The sequence below is a fragment of the Callospermophilus lateralis genome, chromosome 12 (genome assembly GCF_048772815.1).
Source record: "Callospermophilus lateralis isolate mCalLat2 chromosome 12, mCalLat2.hap1, whole genome shotgun sequence".
Lineage (NCBI taxonomy): Eukaryota > Metazoa > Chordata > Mammalia > Rodentia > Sciuridae > Callospermophilus > Callospermophilus lateralis.
In genome coordinates this window covers 39,785,623-39,807,175 of record NC_135316.1, presented here as the reverse complement: position 1 = coordinate 39,807,175, position 21,553 = coordinate 39,785,623, and positions in this window count along the sequence as shown.

The window sequence follows — 21,553 nt, the reverse complement described above, 5'->3', positions numbered from 1 at the left end:
CCTTGGAAAAATTGTACCTTTTACAAAATAAAATGTAGTGTCAATATTAGAAATATTAATAGATTTTTGTACATAGAAGTATAAAGCAATTTATATTTTTAGTCTCATATAAAATTAAATGAATAGAATTGACATAATAAAAGAATTGAGAACTTATTTTCCAATACTGTATTCCTTTTTAATTCACTTAAACTTTCAAGAAATAGAAATATCACATACTAATCTATAAACAAAACGTCAGATACATGCTGCAAATTAGATAATAAAACAGAAAATAAGATTAGAGAATAATTATCCTAGTATTGTAGGACATGATTTGCATAATAAAAATGTTTAAGAAAAGCTGAAAAAATTTTAATAGGAAGTTATAACAGTAAATAATTTATTGTACATTAATATAATCTTAATTTTAAATTTGCTTCCTGTTTATAAAAATAATGTAATCCTTTTAAGATTCAACAGTTTAATTTGCAATAGGCCAAACTCCCCAAAAGCCTAGTAATATTTGTTTGAAAAATCCACTTGAAGGCATCAGAGAGCCATGAAATTGGATGGGATTGGAGGACCAAACATCTCAGGGAGAGGTAATCCTCAGTGTGGTGAAGCTGGTACTTTGCTCTTCCATCAAGACTTTTGTTAATAAACAGCATGGGGAGAAAGACTGAAAATCCGAGCAGAAAACTGAGCAATATCTGGGGCTATCAGAGATTTTAGAGGTTTACAGTGGGGGAGAGAAGAAAATTGGATTTTAGAACAGCTAAGGCAGCCAGGCTTGAAGGCTGAGTTCCCAGTGAGAAATGAACTTGACATTCTGCAATACTTTTCCTCAATGCATTTTCAGATGCCTCGGCAGCAGAAGCAGAAAGCAGCAGCTGCTAAAGTATCAAATATTTCAATGAAACTTGAAGAAGTTTTGGTTCTGAGGAGATAAAAATTGTAATTGAAAGATTATTGAGAAAGTGGGAAATAGGTCAATATTCCATACTCTCCATTGAATCTTTGAAGGACTAACTCAGAGTTAAAAGCTCATGGGATTAAAACAATGGCTGAAAAAGTGGCATTTGGATGGATGTACATTGTACCCAATCTTAGTTATCTGTCAGATTATTTAATAAAACCATTGGAAGAAAGCTAATATTACTCCTGGACTCTACCATTTTTCATATGCTATGTCATATATTTACTCAATTAATAGGTAGGCTACTAAGATAAAGTTAGAATATTGATAGTTGAAATTAAATTATATCTGTCTATACCCATCATATAGATCCCAAATAGATCAAACATGAATTAGCATTTTAAATAGATTTAAATTTAATAATTTAAAATTCTATTTAAAGTTCATATGTTTAAGAAAACAGTAAGATGTGGAAATTCACCATGAAACTAGAAACTATAAAAGAATACCATAAGAATTCAAGTGTTGCAGGGAAATACACATTAACATTAAAATCAAAAGAACAAATGTAACACTAGATTGGGAACAGATGAAAAATATCATTAGCAAATGAAAATGTGGGAAGTTCAACCAAATAATGTACACACTCAATAGGAAAAGAAAGAAACAAAGAAAAAAAAACTACAGGAGACAGAACTATAGGAAACACAATGATGAAAACAAATAGGATACATTCATAAAATATTTATACTCCTACTTTCATGAAACTGGACCTTTAGTAAGGGTAAAAAAGAGGAAATAAGAAGAAGTAATTTATACAAATGCTATCTGCTTGCCATAGTTTAGTTTTTACTTACTTCTACCATTAGGCTAGGAAGTTCAAGAAGTCTAAGGATTCTGAATCAAAGTCATTGCTATGACTTGTTGCTCTATTTGTAGTTTTCCCTGAAAAAAAAAAAAAGATAATTACCCACATAATTATTTTCTTTTATTTAAAGCATTTACTCCCATGTGTACTCTGCCTGCTTTGGATAACACTCTAGTGTTTCTGAGTAATTTTATTTGGACAATTAGTAAAAAGTTTAGGTAAGAATTTTTATTGTTGTATAAGTCTGTGGTAGAAGCTGACATGGACATACCCAGATTGAAACCAAATCATACAGGAAAGTATTTTGTTTACTTTTAATTTCTTTTGTTGTTGTTGTTGTTGTTGTGTGCATGTGTGTATGAGAGATACTGTGAACTGAACTACCACTGAGATACATCCCCATGCCTTTTTAAATTTTTTTAAATTTTTCTTTGAGACAATAGTCTTGCTGAATTGCTGAGACAGGCCTCAAACTTGTGATCCTCTTCCCTCAATATCTGGAGTAGCTGGGATGACAGGTGAAAGCCATAATGCCTGACTTCTACTAACAATTTTAAACGTATTTCAATTTGTTGACTATTTTTTGAGGATTTTATGTGTTATGTGAGAACTATTGGAGTTAAGAAAAAAATAAAACAAAATTCCAGGCCTTAAAGAAGAGTGGCTTCAAGGATGTCTTCTTACTAACATTTTTGTGTGTGTGTGTGTGATGGACACTGTAGTACCAGAAAAATTTGTTAATATAGAAATGAGACAAGTAATGCAGAAACCTAAAATAAACTACCATAATGGATGGTAACAGAATGATATTTGCAAAAGGCCACGATATTTACACAATGCAGCTTGGCATTACCAGGCGGAAGCTTATTTCCAAAGTCATTCCTGACAAAGATGAAGTCAGTCTTTGCAGTTCTATACCCTCCTAGGTGGGATGTGCTTCTCTGGTGGGGTATGAAAATCCACATGAAGAATTTAACCAACTAATAATATCACAGTTGCAACAAAGAGGATCACATTCCGAAATGTGAAAATTAGATAAATTGCAAGGGCTCAAAACTAATCCCAGGGAGAATAATAGGTTATTTAAATAATCTCAGTAATGGATAATGCAGTTTTGATTGGTAAATCAGGGATATTAAGAGTTGGTACAAAAATGAAGAAAAAAGGGTTAAAGTAATACTTAGGACATGAAATGGGAATAAATCAGCTAATTCATGGAGAACATCAGCAGTGGTTGTTAGAGTAAATAGTCATTGAGAAAAGAGGAAAAATGAAGAGTTTTGTTAACATGATGCTGAAGACTTGGCTAACTGGCTATAGTAAAGCGATGACTATGTATAAGGATTCTATAGGAATAGTTGGTTTACATTAATTCAGGTAATTTTGTGGGATCTGATTAGTGAATGTGGTGACACTATTTAAAGCACATGACAGTAACTGTGAAGAAATCATGAGCCTAATAGTCATGATAATTATAACAAAGAGCAATAAGCACATCTCAGGGAGGACAGACAGTCCCTGGCTATCACTAGAAAGAAGTGTCAAGGGACAGGAAAAAGAGAATTCCTACTCCCTTGGGATGTGTCCTTCAAATATTTGCATAGAACTTTACAGAGACAATCACTTGGTTTAGTGAAAGAGATCTTTTCAATTTATCCCCTTGCATATAGTAAAAATTCATGTAAGTAAAGCACATGCATATTAAAATGAGTAATATATCATGGGTTAATACAGAAGTTTGAACTTTGAAAATTAGAAACATAAAAATGACTTATGCAATACTTGGCTACATTCTAAATTTTGCAGAAAGTCTGAGGGCCAAAAAGGATGTAGAAAATATGCAAGATATGAAAAGAGGGAGAAAAATTAATGATCCATGTCTTGGAAATAAGAGATGAATAAAGCTTAAAAAATGATAATTAGGTAGCTTGAGAGAAGACTGCTGGCAGGTGACCTAATAACTTGTATTTTGTATAAAAAGGGTCATTTTATTTAAAAAAAAAATGAATCCTTATTGAAGTGAGAGCCAAAGCAGCTGTATTTAATTAGGGCAGGAGAGATGTGGGTTTCACTGAATGAAATCATTTTAGTATTTGGAATAATTATTGATAAAATGAGTCACTGAAAGTCTTCTTTTTTCCTTTGAAGATTTAATAAGATTGATTGGAGATAAGTGATATCAAAGTCTGCTTTCACAAATAATGTAGAAAGCCAGGGAATATTCAAAATAAATAGTTTAAAAGTGGTTGTATGAATGCAGTTTAACACTTAAATTCTCATAAAATTAACTGGTTTGTTTCAAAAAACAAATCTGATCTCCAAATTGTGAAAATAATAATAATGAAATTATTTATAGTAAGTAAACAAGAAGTTTATTCATAAATCGAAAATGTATGTATTCCTTGAAATTATAAAATATAAACTAGTAATATTTTAGGGTAAGCTTAGAGATAACTTTTTAATTTTTATAAATCTAAGTTTTGCCAGATACAAAATCACAAGACAATAAATTTATGTATATAAGATATTTTGATGTTTGCAAGATGTTTATTATAGGACTAATTATGGTAGCAAAATTTTACCAAAAAAAAAAGGCTTAATAAAGAATTTTTAAAGATATTTTATTGACCAACCAGTAAACATTACTTAATTAAAAGTGATAAATTTGAAATGTATCAAAAGAATTTGCAGAACATTTTGTTGAGTGATAAAATAAATGCAGAAGTTTGCATGTATAATGATTTCTCTTTAGTACAAATAATACTCTATGAATTCTTATAAACATGTACAAAATATTATGCTTCCAAGTAATTTTATCAGGATTCAGAACATATAGAGGTTTCTACCTATCCACATGAGTTCATGGAATAAATAATAAGAAATAGAGAAAGTGAGGAGCTAGACCTAAAAACCAAAACAAAACAAAAAAGGCAAATTAAAATGAAAATCCCAAGTTTATTATAATTACAAAAAAAAATCAAAAAGCAAAAGAAAGAATAATAAGTTAGCAGAAAGTTTCTTACCATGATGCAACATGTAAATTATTCAGATTTATAAACAAAATCTAAAATAATTTAATGATACGTTCACAAAATATCTTTCTGAAATTATTGTTGGAGGGATAGACCCAGGGGCAGGGGACACTAAGGAAAGGGATAAAAGGGAGAATGTATTATTGCCATTTGTGTATTGGTAGTAGTCTTACTTAATAAACTTAGGTGTGAAAGAAATGTTTCATTCTTCCCGTATTAATTAAATAAACCAAATTATAACTGAAAGTGTTTCTTCTTTTGAGAAATTCAACTTTTCAATAGTTTGTGGCCCATTGATTGGGCTTTCCTAATCAGGAGTTAGACATGAATCTAAGAAACTTGAACAATGTCTGTTGTTTTAGTCACCTTTTCTGCCACTGTGATTAAAAGACCTGACAAGAACGCTATAGAAGAGGAAAAGTTGATTTGGATCTCATGATTTCTGAAGTATCAGTCTATAGACAGTGATCTGCATAGCTCTGGGCCTAAGGTAAGGCAGAACATCATAATGGAAGGGTTTGGGGAAGGACTTGGCACTAGGAAGCAGAGAGATTTGACTCACCAGGGACAAGATATAAATCCTAAAGGTATCCCCCCAGTGACCCCACCTACTGCAGTGACAGCCTACCTGCCTGCAGTTACCACAAAGTTACTCCTTTCAAGTGGGTCACTGCACTGATTTGATTAAGGTCACCTCTGAAACTTATTTTATTGTTTCACACATGAACTTTTGGGGAACTCCTCAAATCTGCATCATAACACTTGTATTTTCATCTAGATGTTTTATTATTTAAAGTTTATAATGTCTATGATTCACTTTGAGTTAATTTTGCAAAAGTTGTAGGGCTTTTTCCAGATTCATTTTCTTCATGTCAAATTGTCCTAGAACCCTTTATTGGAAAGATAGTACACTTTGTAGATTGTTCCTTAGCTTTATAGATTTTTCTCAATGAGATTGTGGAGAATTGATAGGATGCCTTGTTAAATATTTACACATTTCACTAGTGAAAATATGTGAACTCGATGCTTTCATTTTGAAATTAATTGTGGATTGAATTTCTTTAGTTGAGACCTATCTAGATTATCTGTGTGTTATGATTTGAATCCAGAATTTCCCCCAAAAGCAGTTGTGTTCCTGGCTTGGTCCCCATTGTAGCAATGTTCCAAGGTGGGGCTTGGGGGTAGTGATTGGATCATGAGGACGTTAACCTCATCAATGGATTATCCATTTCAGGAATTAATAATCTAGTTGGAGGTAGTATTAAGTTTCAGCAGATAATAAATGGTTGGAAGAAGCAGATCACTGAGAGCATGTCCATGGGTATTACATCTTATCCCTTGTTTCTTTCACTTTCTCTCTCTATTCCCAGCTACCATGAGTTGAGCACCTTGCTTCTGCCACACCCTTCTGCCATGATGTTTCTGCCTTTGAGCCAAGTGACCATGAACTTACATCTCTGAAACCATAAGCCAAAATAAACATTATTTCTTTTAATTTATTATTGTCAGTTATTTTTGATTACAGAATTAAAAAAAAAAAACTGATTAACACACTGTGTCCTTGTATGAATTTTGAATTTCGTACCTTAGGTTTTCTAAAAAATTTTGGTCCACTTGAATTTTTGTTTTCAAATTTTGCATTATAGATTATTTATATTATTTATGTATTATCCTTTGAATGTTCATGGATTGAGTAGCAGTGATGCTTCATGTTTTTAAATTTTTTATTTGTTTTAGCTAGTTATACATGACACTAGAATGCATTCATGCACTTCGATATATCATACATAGATGATGCTTCATGTTTATGAAACTGATTTTTTCTTGAATGCCTGGCTACAGTTGTCTTGATTTTATTATTCTTTTCAAAGAACTAGCTTTAAAAAAATATTTTGACTGTAGATGGACACAATATTTCATTTATTTATGTGGTGCTGAGAATCGAACCCAGTGCCTCACACTTGCTAGGCAAGAGCTCCACCACTGAGCCACAACTCCAGCCCTCAAAGTACTAATTTTTAACTTCACTATTTTTTATCATTGTTTTCCCAATTTGGTTTTAATTTTGCCCTACTTTTCATTATTCATTTTCTTCTGTTTGCTTTCGGATGAAATGCCCATATTTTTTTCTGTGTATGTGGATGATTAATGTACTGGTATTGGAATCTATTTTGTCTTTTCTAATACATGCATTTTAATCCTAAAACTTCCCTTCAAACTCTGTGTTAGCTGCATTCTAAATGCTTTGATAAATTGTACTTTCATTTTCATTTAGGTCAATGTACTTTTTAATTTATCATGAGAATTCTTTAATGACTGATATTTTACATAAACATATGTTGCTCAATCTTTGAATATTAAGAATTACCTTTATGTTATTTCTTTGTTTAATCTTACTGTGGTTACAGAACATCCTCCATGGTACTTCTGATTTTTTTTTAAGATTTGTTTATGATTATTTATTTGTCTGATAAAGTTTTGGTGAGATTAAAGAACTCTTCTTAAACTCATCCATTGGATTAACTTTATCCTTGATTCTCATCATGTTTAAGCATCAAGGATTGTTATTATTATTATTATTATTATTATTATACATTATTTTTTTCCTCATAAAAATATCTAACAACAAAAAACCTCCCTTATATACTAAGAAGTTTTTTTTATTCCCTTTTGTATTGGTCTGTTGGTAGTCATAGTATGATATGCATTTATGAGTAAATTGCCTGGTTATTTATATCCTTTGTAGATATTAATATTTTTACACATCTTTTGAATAAAATTGTTCACTTGGTGATTTTAAAATTATCCAGAAAAGTCCAACTTATGTTGTTGGTCAGATTTCTATCACTGTAACAAATATCTAAGATCATCAACTTTAAAAAAGGAAAGGTTTATTTTGGCTCATGGTTTCAAATGTTTCAGTTCAGAGTCAGTGGGCCACATTGCTTTTGAGCTTGTGGAAAGGCAACACTTGGTAGTGGTAGCACATGGTGGAGAAAGCTATTTGCCTAATGGAGGCCAGAAGCAAAAATAGATGTGAAGGAGGTAGGCTTAAAATAACTCCTTCAAGTAAATTCCTCCCAGTGACTTAACTTCTTTCTGTTAGGTTCAGCATCTGAAAGTTTCCACCACCTCCAAATAGTGCCACCTGAGGACCAAACCTTTAACTCATGGGCCTTTGGAAGAAAGTCCAGATATAAACTATGTCACTAAAGAGTGACATTTGGATGTGTTACATCTTATACATGAGATTTATTGATGAGTTTGACATACTTACTTTAACAACAGCTGAGTCTTCCAATTCAATGCAGAATATTTTCCACTTTAAATTTTATTTGTTTTTCCATAGTAGTGTGTCAAAATATAAACAATTTACTCAAATATCACCTTTATGATTATTTTCCTTCTCAGAGAATAGCTTAAAATCTTCCACTTTCCAGTTTCAACCTATACTTTGTGTGCTGCATAAGTATCACCTGGATTCCATATCTTTAAATTCAGAGAAATATCACCTTCTTTGAGAGTTTAGTCTGTTGATAGCATGTATTACACTTATTGATTTTTATATGATTTGTTATTATGGCCATATTATAACAATCACTACCTGGAAACAAATCTTTTTTCAACCCTGGGAGACCTTGGTCTAACTCCCTTAGCCTACCTGCTGTGGCTTCAATCGCTATTTTATATTTTTCATTTACCTTCAAACTACACATCACTAAGCCTTTTCAGTCTAGAGGAACATGCTCAAAATTTGAGTTAACTTGATTTTTTTTTCTTGTTAAATTTGTTTAAAAATATAACTTGCTATGGAACGTTTTCCACACTCAATTAATTCTCAACACAAAAAATCTGGCCACAGACAGTGGTTATTATTTCTTCAAACATTTGCTACTCTGCAGTACATCTATATTTTCAACTTTTTTATCTTGATTTAGAGATGGCTTTTGTAGATCTTACCTCTATTGCCATGTTTGCTGACAGTCACAGGTGGACTCAATTGATAAAACACACCTAGTTTCAACCTGTTCTCTGCTAATCCCTGACCTGAACTGTGGCAATGCTGCTCAGGGTCTGCAAACCAGAAATGTGAGAAGTGTCTCAGATTCCTCCTTTTTCTCACTTTCCTGTAATGCAGGATTGAGTAGAAAATAAAGTTATTTTAAGTTCATTTGGTTCTTTAGCTCCACTGCAATTATGTTAGTTCATGCTCTGACCATTTTTTCAAGACATGTAAAAAATGGCTTTCTTACCTCTTTCCACTTAATATATTCCATCCATTGGCCACAAAGCAGCACTTATAAAGTGCCCATACAACTCTTTGTTCTCTAGTTTATTTTTTTCAATGTGTCATCATTTCCTTGGACACAATTTTCAAACTGTTTTTATCCACGATATTTTTTATGAATTTCTTTTCTAAATCTCCCACATATTAGCTGTGCAATCTTGGACAATTAAGAAATTCACAAATGCTTAGGATTAGCTAGGTGCCCTGACACACACCTAGAATCCCAAGGACCTGAAAGGGTGTGGCATGAGGATCATTAGTTCAAAACTACTCTTGGCAGCTTAGCTAGGCTATAAGAAAATTAGCAAACAACTAATACATTTTTGTTGTTGTTGTTTTTACCTGGGATTGAACTCAGGGGTACTCCACCACTGAGCCATATCCCAAGTCTTATTTTGTATTTTATTTAGTCAGGCTGTCACCGAGTTGCTTAGCACCTTGCTTTTGCTGAGGCTGGCTTTGAACTCTCAATCCTCCTGTCTCAGCCTCCCAACCTTTGGCATTACAGGCGTGCACTACAGGTAATATGGAATCTTTAGATGAGATTTTCTAAACTTTGAGTTCGGTGAAACCTCAAAGCAGAAATTAATATGTTCTTAAGTACTGCCATATTTTGAAAGGGAGTTTCTAGACACATAATGTTATCATTAGTTAAAATTGATGTCAAATTTGCGTGGGATCATTACCCATAATCTCTGACCAAATTTAACCTATACACAAAAGATTAGGATTTAAATTAAATTTATGTAAAATTATGTCCCAGATCTAGAAAGCAAGTGCTTTATATTTTTTCTTTGTCTTTCTTATGGTGGACTGGAGAAGAACTGTTCCCTTGATTCTGGTCAAGTATTGTGAAACACTAAGAAAACTGTTTTCGAAAGGGCCATGTTATTTATTGCCCTGAAAAATCACTTAGCTTTACCCTTCTGTACTGGGTAAAGGTAGAGAATATTTATTGAGGACCAAAAGTTTAATATAATATGCAGATGAACATAAACAATGGTTAAATCTTGCCTTCTCATGGGAGAAATTCAACTCAAAAGCTAGAAAGAGTATGATGACCAGAGAGTCGCAGAACAAATGTTAATTCTTCTGTCCCTTATAAAACTAGGCAAGGGTGCCTGTACATTCCCGGTCTTCCCGACATCTTAAAGTATATTAAGCTGTGTAAGTGGTTTCTGAGAGCAGGGAAACTTCAGTTTAAGAGACTGTGGATAAATCACAGGTGGAGAATTTTGCTGGGGCATAGTCATCAGAGGTCCATTGGCTGGAGGATGACCCAATTAAGATGATATCCAGGGCTGAAGCTTTGAAATGATTCTGAAAGAAATTCTACTTGTTCCCTGTAAGAAAGCCAGGATTCAGGAGTTGGGACAAAGATGTCACTGACCACTAACCAGACACTATTAATCTTTTCTGTATCTCTTCTACTATTCTCCTCTGTATTGAGTTACTTGTGAAGGTAACTATTGAGGAAATTATAAAACCATTTTCTGGTTACTTATTCCACTATGATGGAAATTCTAGGTTCCTAAGGTAGCCTTTGAGCCGTGAATCTGATTTTCAGTCTCCAAACTGATTCTTGCCTTTAGTTCGCAATTCTCTTTAGTGCAAAATTGATATATCATAACATCTAATAAAGTATGATTAAGTCCACATAACGTTACACTTAATAAGTTAAGACTTAACCATTCACCTAGCTTCTGTGAGCACAAAATCTCATTTAACAATGATAGTACTATTACTAACAAGAGTATATATTATTTTTCCTTTTGAGGAGTTGAATAAAATACAAATGAAGAAAAAAATATTTTTAACCAAAAAGTGCCACATAAACTTTTACATTTTGTTACTTTTGACAGTGGAGACAATGTCTAATTTCTTTACATTGTTAAGTTGTCTTCTATTTAACTTCTTATTATATTTTGTTTAATATGCTTACAACTTCAGTAATTAATAGGAACATAACCTAAAATAGAGTTTTAAGGGTATAGTTCTAATTTAATTTAATTCAGAAGCTATTTTATTTGTTTCAGGATCAATATCTCTTTAAATCCTTGACATCATGCATGACATACTTCTCTTCATCCTGCACTTAAAATTTTTTATATAGTATATGAGATTTTGTTTTTTCAAGGTAAGTGAAATTCAAATGATAACAAATGGATAAGTTGAGAAGGAATAAAAATTGCCAGAAAATTAACTACTTCTAATCTCAGAGTCTCGGGAAACTGAGGCAGAAGGATCATGAGTTCAAAGCCAGCTTCAGCAAAAGCAAGGCACTAAGCAACTCAGTAAGACCCTGTCTCTAAATACAGTACAAAATAGTGTTGGGATGTGGCTCAGTGGTTGAGCACCCCTGAATTCAATACCCGATTTAAAAAAAAAAATGATTAACTACTTCTGGGAGAAAACTGATAAACTGATGAAAGTGTTAACTTATACCTCTAAGTAGAAACTCACTTTATCTTGACATTGTAATAAGTATAGTTGGTAATTTGTGGTAATTACTAGATTCAATAGAGTACTGTTTCATCTATATTAATATTTTATGAATGGTCATTAATTTTTAAATATATAATTTCACACAATGTTAGATGGTCATTAAAGGAGGACATGCTGATGGAGAAAACACTTCAGGCATTGAAATGTGGAGACTCACCTACCAAAATAATAATGATGAAACTATTTTAGTTATGAAAGTTTAATTTTCTTTAGACTGTGTTTAATAAAAATAATGATTTTATAATTTCTCACCTTCCATTTTTATCATAGGCCATTTTATTACACAAAAGAAGGTAAATAACTATAATGAATCCTCAGTATTACCCAATTATAACAATTATGGATAATATGCCATTTTTCTTTCAGCTATTTTTCTTTAAAGCTTCTTTTCTGAAGTGTTTTACAGTGAGCATCACAGCAATAATTTCATCATACAAATAATTAAGTAATGGATAAATATTTTTCTTATATGTCAATCTTTTATATTTACATAATAAAAATAACATGTATTTTAACAGTAGCAATATATTATCTCATTGTCTTTCATACTAAAAACAACATTATTATATCTAACAAAATTAATGATTAAATCCAACCTCACCTAATTTAGAACTGCATTCAATTTGCCAAAACTTTTGAAAAACAAATAAAAACATGAGGTGTAAAATTTTCTTTCAAAGTATATATTTTACAGGTGAGATGTAGTTCTGTAGTAGAATGCTTGTCTATGATGCTTGAGGCCCTGAGATTTGATTCCTAATACTGCAAATTAAAAATTGGAAAAAAAGAAAATATTTTATTAGGTACATAAATATGAATGTCATACAACAGTTACATAACAGCTGATATATAATGAAGAGGAATGTACTAATGTGCATAGTAATTAAGACATGTTTGAAAATATGTTTATTTTCATAATAAATTATGTTCTTGATACTTTTCAAATTGTCTTAAAATAATGCACTATAAAATTTCAGTATGCATTACACTCCAAAATATCCGATTGCCTACAAATGTCAAAAATGAACTTTGTATAGTATTTATTACTATTACTATTGGTATTGTTGCAGTTTGTATATGAGATCTCTCAAAAGCCCCTGTGTCAATGAAGGAATGCTCAGACATTAAATGGTTGGATTATAATTGCTCTAATTTAAAATCAGTGGATACATCCATTTGATAAACTAATAATTTGAAAGAACTACTGTACTGGGTGGCAACATCAGGCAAGTGGGGTGTGTCTGGGGTCATGCCCTTGCAAATTTTATCATGTATCCCTCTTCCCTCCTTTTTCTCTGTCTCCTTTCCTCTGCTACACCTTTCCTCTGCCATGCTGTTCTGCATGATCTTACGCCCAGAACAATGAAGTTGGCAGACCATGGATTGGGACCCCTGAAACTAGAAGCTAAAATGGATTTCCTCTTCTAAGTTGTTCCTTTCAGGTATTCCATGCACAACAACAAAAAGGTGACAGCCATAAGTAATATTGATTTTTAACAAAACATGTAAAATTTACCTTAAATATCAATGACTCAAAGGGAAAAAATTTAGAGAGGGAAAACTCTAAATTTTTATTTATTAAAAATTAAAAATTTTATTATTAATTACAGTAAGAAACATCATTTTAATGCTTATGTTCCTGACAAAAGAAAGCAGTAAAAATAGGTTTTTAAAAATGTACAATTTATGGATTCCTATCTATAAACTCCATGTTTAAATGAGAGAGAAACAAAAATGAGAAGAATAATTGCCAGTGTAAAAACAGATATTATGGGCTTTCTAACACAGGTTTTGTGTCTAGTCTTATGACTCTGAATGCTGTTTTTTAATGTCTCTTTCTTCCTTCCTTTTAATTCAAAAGGATAATTCAAAAATTGTGTTAACTTAAGTCATTGAGATACTAACATTAGTGAACAAAATGTTCAGGAAAGAAAAACGATAGTTTAGTAAGTTGAGTTTAACTCTTTCTAAGGATGTTGTTTTTCTTTAGTACGTACAAATATGGTTTTGACATAGAAGGGAAATATGTATCCTCCAGGAGATACATATAGGAATAGGAAATCTTTCTGCTCTGCACAGTCTAATATATTTCACAGAATTCCTTAAAAATGCCCTTTTAAAACATTTATTATTTCAAAAGGTGTGTAACTTCTTTAACATGTTCACTAACTTTAGGGATTAAACAAATCAGGACATTTTTGTCAATAAATATTGCAAAATCAAATCAGGTCTCTTTTTGTGGTCCTCACTCTATACCCATAGATACAATAAAACAAACAAACAAAAGATCAAACAAACCGCAACAAAACAAAATACAAAATACACTTTGGAAAGGAATGACTGAGGAATTTCTCCTCAAAGCTATTTTCTCTAATCTAATAACAACAGCTTTGTTGATACTTTCTGATTTTTCATCAAACCACTCACCTAGGCATATGTTCACCCTTCTGTTAAAGCCCTGGAGAGAAACTCACATAATCTAGATTTGGATGAAGGACAGTAACAAATGGGATAAATTGCTCTGGGGGGTCAAACTCAGTATTTCTCATTTTTCCTTTACAAAGAGAAAAGAATATTAAAAATGTTTCAACATTTTAAATTGGGAAAGATGAATATTTTAGAGCCTCAAAATACTAAATCATTTAGTTGATTTGTTTGTTTTTGAAGAGGTTCATGTTTTCAGAAATGTATAGGTACAAAATATACTTACACACACACACACACACACACACACACACACACACACACACACTTGCTCATATACCTGGGGTGACAGCCAAACTTTATACCTCTATATTTATCTTCCTCTCTATTATATAAATTATATTTTTGTTAAGATAGGGTCTCCCTAGGTTGCCTATGCTGGACTTAAACACAATATTATTTTTCCTCAGCCTACATGTAGCTGAGACAAGTATGTACCACTACCAGAAGCTTTTTATTTATACTTTCATTTGCCTGGAAAAACAGCCAAGAAATTTTTTCTCAACGAGGCCTCCCCACTACATGAGAACAGAAAGAATCTGGCATGTTATTGTCCTTTCAGGGACATCTCTTTTTCCTCCACAACATCAGGATAATAGAGTGAGGACACAGACCCTCCTGGTCCTTCCTTATTCTGGGTGTTGTCTGTTAGAGTTGATGCCTGATCCAAATACTAGGAATTCAGGTTGACTGCCTTCTTAACCCTTAAAAATTTAGTTTGGAAATCACCTATTCTGGGTAGCTTTATCTGCTTGCTTCTTAAGGAAATTGTCACACAAAGTTTTCAATAGTCTGTTCTGATCTCATTGAAAAATGTACAGTTCTTTTTTCATGCTCACAATATTCCTCAATATTTTGGTTTGTTTTATTGTTGGTACTGAAGATTGAACCCAAGGATGTTTTTGCCACTGAGCTACATCCTCAGCACCTCCCCTTTTTTTTTGGCAGCCAGAAGACAATCCCAAATTTAATACTCAGTATAGTGGTAGCGAGAACTTATAAAACCATCATGAATTTTGCTCCTGGGTTTTAGCAATTATAGTGAAGTTGTTTTTACTACTATCAAATTATAATAGCTTCATCATATATAAAGGGCTTTAAATATTTTATAATTGAATTAATTTAAACATCCTAATCTTTCATTTTATATATAAAAGTGATCCAGAAGAACTAGTTAAATCCTTTAAAATATCACAGAAACCTGAGAAAATGATCATTTTTCCAGTTCTTGGTCTATTTTCTATCAGATCATACATGTCTATTACAGAAAAAAATGCTATGTTTTCTTATTTTAAACAATGCAAATGATGAAATGAAAATAAAATACTATTTATGAATTATTTTCTCCAGATTTTCTATCAATGAAGAAAGTGTCACACCTTTTCTGAGGCTACTTCTATCTTTGGACACCTTGCTCAAAACTCCATCACTGAATATATTCACATCTTCCCACATTTAACTGGTTGTGAGTTCATAAGGAAAGACACTTTGTATTTAACTAATGCATTTAAAATTTCTAGTATAACATCTACTTAAAGCCAACATTTAATAAATATTGAATTAATGATTGAATGAATGAGAACTTATCTTTTATGATGAATATGTGATGGCAGATAATGCCAAAAATATCTTTTGCTGAACTATATGTATCCCTTCTTCATTAAGCTGTAATATACTAAAACTGTAGTGATATACTAAAACTGTGTTGACTAGAAGTGGTGAAAGAGGAAATTCCTGTCTTGTTCCAGTTTTTAGAGGTAATGCTTCCAATTTTTCTCTATTTAGAATGATACTGGTCTTGGGTTTAACATAGGTAGCTTTTACAATGTTGATGTATGTTCCTATAATGCCTAGTTTTTCTATTGTTTTGAACATAAAACAGTGCTGTATTTTGTCAAATGCTTTCTCTGCATCACTTGATATAAGCATATGATCCTTGTCTTTAAGTCTATTGATGTAATGTAATATATTTATTGATCTACTTTGCATCCCTGGAATGAACCCCACTTGAGCATGGTGCAGTATTTTTTCAATATGTTTTTGTATGCATTTTATGAATTTTTTTTGAGAATTTTTGCATCAATGTTCATCAGGAATATTGGTCTGAATTTTTTTTTCCTTAATATGTCTTTGCCTGGTTGTGGTATCAGGATAATACTTGCTTCACAGAATGAGTTTCAAAGTGTTACTTTCTTTTCTATTTCATGGAATAATTTGAAGAGTATTGGCACTAATTCTTCCTTGCAGCTCTTTCAGAACTCAGCTGAGAATCTGTCTGGTCCTTTCTTGTTTGGTAGGTTTTTGTTGACATTTTATATTCCCGTGCATGAAATTAATCTGTTTAAATTGTGTGTATTGTTTTGACTTAGTTAATGTTGGTCATATGTCTCTAGAAACTTGTCAGTGTCTTCAAAATTTTCTCTTATACTGGAGTATAAATTTTCAAAATAGTTTCTAATTGTCTTCTGTATTTCAATAGTGTTGGTCATGATATTTCCTTTTCATCATATATTTTAGTAATTTTTCTCTCTCCTTCTTTTCTTTAGATTGGCTAAGATTAGATCAATTTTATGTATTTTTTCAAAGAACCAGCTTTTTGTTTTGGCAATTTTTTGAATTGGTTTCTTAGTTTCAGTTTCATTGATTTCAACCCTGATTTTAATTATTTCCTGTTTTCTACTACTTTTGATGTTGGTTTGTTCTTCTTTTTGTAGGGCTTTGAGCTGTAATGTCAGGTCGTTCATTTGTTGAGTTTGCCTTCTTTTAATGAATAAACTCCATGCAATGTACTTTCTTCTTAGCAGTGCCTTCATAGTGTCTTAGACATTTTGGTAAGTCATATCAGGGTTCTCATTTACCTCTAAGAATATTTTTAATCTCCTCCCTGATGTCTTCTGTTACCCAGGCATGTTTCAATAGCATATTGTTCAGTCTACAGGTGTTGGAGTAGCTTCTGTTTTTAATTTCATCACTGATTTCTAATTTCATTTCCTTATGATAAGATAAAAATGCAAGGTAGTATCTCTATTTTTGTGTGTGTGTTTGCTAAGACTTTCTTGTGGCATAACATATGACCTATTTTGTGTGCTGCTGAGAAGAAATTGTATTCTCTCCTTGAAGTTGGAATATTCTATATATGTCTGTTAAGTCCAAATTATTGCTTATATTATTATGTTCTATAAGTTCTTTGTTTAGTTTTTGTTTGGAAGATCTATCCAGTAGTGCATATATATATATATATATATATATATATATAGATATATAGATATATAGATATATAGATATAGATATAGATATAGATATAGATATAGATATAGATATAGATATATCTCCCAGTAATTCTTAGTGCATATATATATATATATATATATATATATATATATATATAGATAGATATAATGTCTTGTTTATGTATGAATTCCTAGAGCAGTATAAAATTTTCTTCTTTATCTCTTTTCACTAGCTTTGGTTTCAAGTCTACTTTATCGTATATGAGGATAGAAACCCCTGTTTGTTTCTGTGGTTCATGTGAGTGGTTCATTTTTCCCACCCTTTCACCTTCAGTCTGTGGATGTCTTTTCCTGTGAGATGAGCCTCTTGAAGCCAATATATTGTTTGGTCTTTTCTTTGTAAATCCCATCTGTCAATCTGTGTCTTTTCATTGAAGAGTTTAGGCCATTCACATTCAGGGTTACTATTGAAATATGATTTGTATTCACAGATATTTTGGTTTTTCTTTTTGGTGTTTTAACTTCTCTTGGTTTCTCTTTTGATTGGCCATTCCTTTAGTGTAGTTCTTCCCTTTGCTAATCTTTTTGTTGTTTTTCATTTCCTCCTCCTGGAATATTTTACTCATAATGCCGTATAGTGCAGGCTTTATTGCTGTAAATTCATTGAACTTTTGTTTATCATGAAAGATTTTTATTTCCTCATCAAATCTGAAGCTTAATTTTGCTGGCTATAAAATTATTTGTTGGTATCCATTTTCTTACAGAGATTTTTATTTGTTGTTCCAGTATCTCCTGGCTTTGAGGTCTTGAATAAAAAATCTCCCGATATATGAATTGGTCTTCCCCTATATGTGATCTGATTCCTCACTCTTGCAGCCTTTAAGATTCTATTCTTATTCTGTATGCTGGACATTTTCATTATAATGTGTCTTGGTATAGATCTGTTGTAATTTGTACATTTGGGTGTCCTGTAAGCCTCTTGTATTTGATTTTTCAATTCATTCTTCATGTTTGGGAAATTTTCTCATGTTATTTCATTGAAGAGATTGTGTATTCCTTTGGTTTGAATCTCTGTGCCTTACTCTATCCCAGTAATTCTTAGATTTTGTCTTTTGATGGTATCCCATAATTCTTGGAAGTTCTCTTCATGGCTTCTTACCATCTTCACTGTGTGGTCAATTTTATTTTCAAGATTGTGTATTTTTTCTTCATTATCTGATGTTTTGTTTTCCAAGTGATCTAGTCTGTTGGTGATGCTGTTTTTAAATTTTTTTTAAATAAATGACAGCAGAATGCATTACAATTCTAATTAGACATATGCAGCACAAATTTTCTTATCTCTGGTTGTATACTATGTATGTTGACACCAATTCATGTCTTTGGATAATACACATACTTTGGATAATGATGTCAATCACATTCCACCATCCTTGCTAATCCCCTGCCCCTTCCTTTCCCTTCCACCCCTCTGCCCTATCTAGAATTTATCTATTTCTCCCACGCTCCTCCTCCCTACCCCACTATAAGTCAGCTTCCCTATATCAGAGAAAACATTTGACATATTTTTTGGGGGGATGGCTAACTTTACTTAGCAGTATATTCTCCAACATCATCCATTTACCTGCAAATGCAATGATTTTATTCTCTTTTATTGTTGAGTAAAATTCCATTGTGTATACATGCCACATTTTTTTTTTTATCCACTCATCCACTGAAGGGCATCTAGGTTGGCTCCACAGTTTAGCTATTGTGAATTGTGCTATTATAAACATTGATGTGGCTGTGTCTCTGTAGTATGCTGTTTTTAAGTCTTTGCTTTCTATTGAGTTTTTTATTTGGTTTATTGTTTTCTTCATTTCATGGACTTCTCTTTTTTATTTTTTTCCAGAATGTCTATCTCTTTATTAAAGTAATCTTTTGCTACCTGCATTTGCTCCCTTCTGTCTTTGTTGAAGTGATAAATTTTTGCCTGTTTTCTCCCTTAGGTCATTCTTTAATTTGTAGGTTATTTTAATTATGTACATTCTGAACTTTTTCTCTGACATTTTATCTAATGTGCTGTCCATGGATTCTATTATTGTAGTATCTTTGTTTGGATCACTTTCTTCCCTTGTTTATTCATGTTGCCTATGTGTCTTCCTTTCTCGCAGTGTGGATCTGAGGTATTACAGTTTCTACCTTATAATCTTGTAGTGTCTGTGCAGATTACCTGTTTACCTCACCTTGGTGTTGGGCTTCTACTTGCTGGCCAGTGTATCATGATGGATGCTACTGCAACTAAAAGTGATGGTGAAGTAGCAGAGGTAACTCAAAATAGCAGTGGTGGTGTCCCAACATGGACACACAACCACTTTCAGAGTTGAGGCTGAAAGATAGGCTGCCTGATCAGAGATGCAGCTGCTTTCAGGCCCTATCTGTTGTCCCAAAGTGAAGGCTAGTGTGTGTGGTGTGTGGGGAAGGCTATGGCGATGGCTGCAGTGTCCCAAGTTGGAGGTGGGTTAGGCCTGGGGTCCTGGGTGGGTTGGTGGGGCGGTGGTCTGCCTCACCTTTATCTAGGCTCCCACACAGGTCAGTGGGGATGGTCCTAGGCCTGGGCCTGAACTCTGGCTCCTGCATGAGTCTGCCTGTTGGTGGGGAGGTCGGTCCTGGACCTATCCTTGGCCTAGGCTCCCATGTGAGTCCTTCAGCCTTTTTTTAATATTATTTTTTAAAATTTTTATTAATTAATTTATTTATTTTTGAGACAGTTTCTCAATAAGTTGCTGAGGCTGGCCTTGAACTCGCAATCCTTTTGTGTAAACCTACCAAGTCACTGAGATTACAGGTCTGTATCACTGTGTCTGGTCTCTTCAAGTTTCTTTAATCACAATTCTTATATTCTTTTTCTCTGTACCCTGTACATAATGATTCAGCCTTGGGAAGGCAATTTGGCTTAATACCAAACAGCTAAACCAAAGCTGAACTGCCCTACTCAGCTCAAGTGTTTAATAACTCTGACTCCAGGCAAGGTACTTTCCTTCTCTGTTCCTTATTTTTAAAATGTATGTAATTTTGGTGGCCTGGATGATGGGCTAGTTGTGTCTGTGTGGGTTCTGTATTCCTGTTTACATTCTCTGATTATTTTCTTATATCTTCTCGTGAGTCTGTAATCTTAGAATTGAGAATGCTATATTCTGGGGATTTCTAATACCCTAAATCCTAGAAGAAAAGCTAAGCACAAGAAAGTTCTTAGTAAAATTCCACGTTACAAAGACTAAAAGGGAGGATTATTGTTTGACAATGTCTGTTAGATACTTTTGTATTTCTGTTTTAATTTTTTAGTTGTTTCTCATGGTGATGCCTGGAAGAGAGTCTATATTTATCTATATCAACATGTAATTTTTGGAGAGATCACAGAATAATTATTATGCAGGTTCTACATTCTAAACATGTTGGTAATAACTTCATGCATCCTCACAGAGGTACTTCAGCAGACTATTTTTTTCCAAGCCACATCCAATGTAGAAAAAAAGTTTACTTGAGAGATATTTTATATAGGGTCAGCTTTTCTGCTGCCAATTCTATTAGAAGATAATAGGATTTTGACACTGTTTGCTCAACATATTAGAGAGTCTGACAAAGGGATGCTAATATGTCTCCTTTTACTGTCACCTTTGCTTCAGTTTTCCTTGTAGGAGAGTAATCTAAGTATACTGCATCCTCAGGGGTTATGTTCAAGTTACATTCTAGGGAAATAAAACCAAAACAGAACATGGAAACATTTTTAGAAACACAGCAATATGTATAAGGGCATTTAGCAATGCATTCAAGTTTCATATTTCAGAGCTCTTCCCGAACTATCTTGTTAAGTACATGTATTCTGGTGTCTAAGAAATGCAAATAATAAAGGAATATGTGATTGGTGCTTCCATATCACAAATATTTGGCTTTATAAGGCATTGAAGAAGTATGTCAATATTACTAAACCATTTGCTTCATTAAAAACCCAGATGTAGTATCCTTGTCTTATAGTCCTACTGTCTAACATTCCCGTTCTGTATTACTACAATTATCTTTATCCAAAGTGTTTTCCCAATTAAATGCTAAAGAAAAGAAAAATTTCCCACTGACAGGCACTGAGCTCTGTGTGGCAGGAATCTCGGCTATAACATAGATTGCACTAGAAGGGGAACATTGATTTCATTTCTCAAGAGCTGTAGGTTCAATGTAAACCGGTTCCCAATTCTCACTTAAAAATTTGCTTCCTTC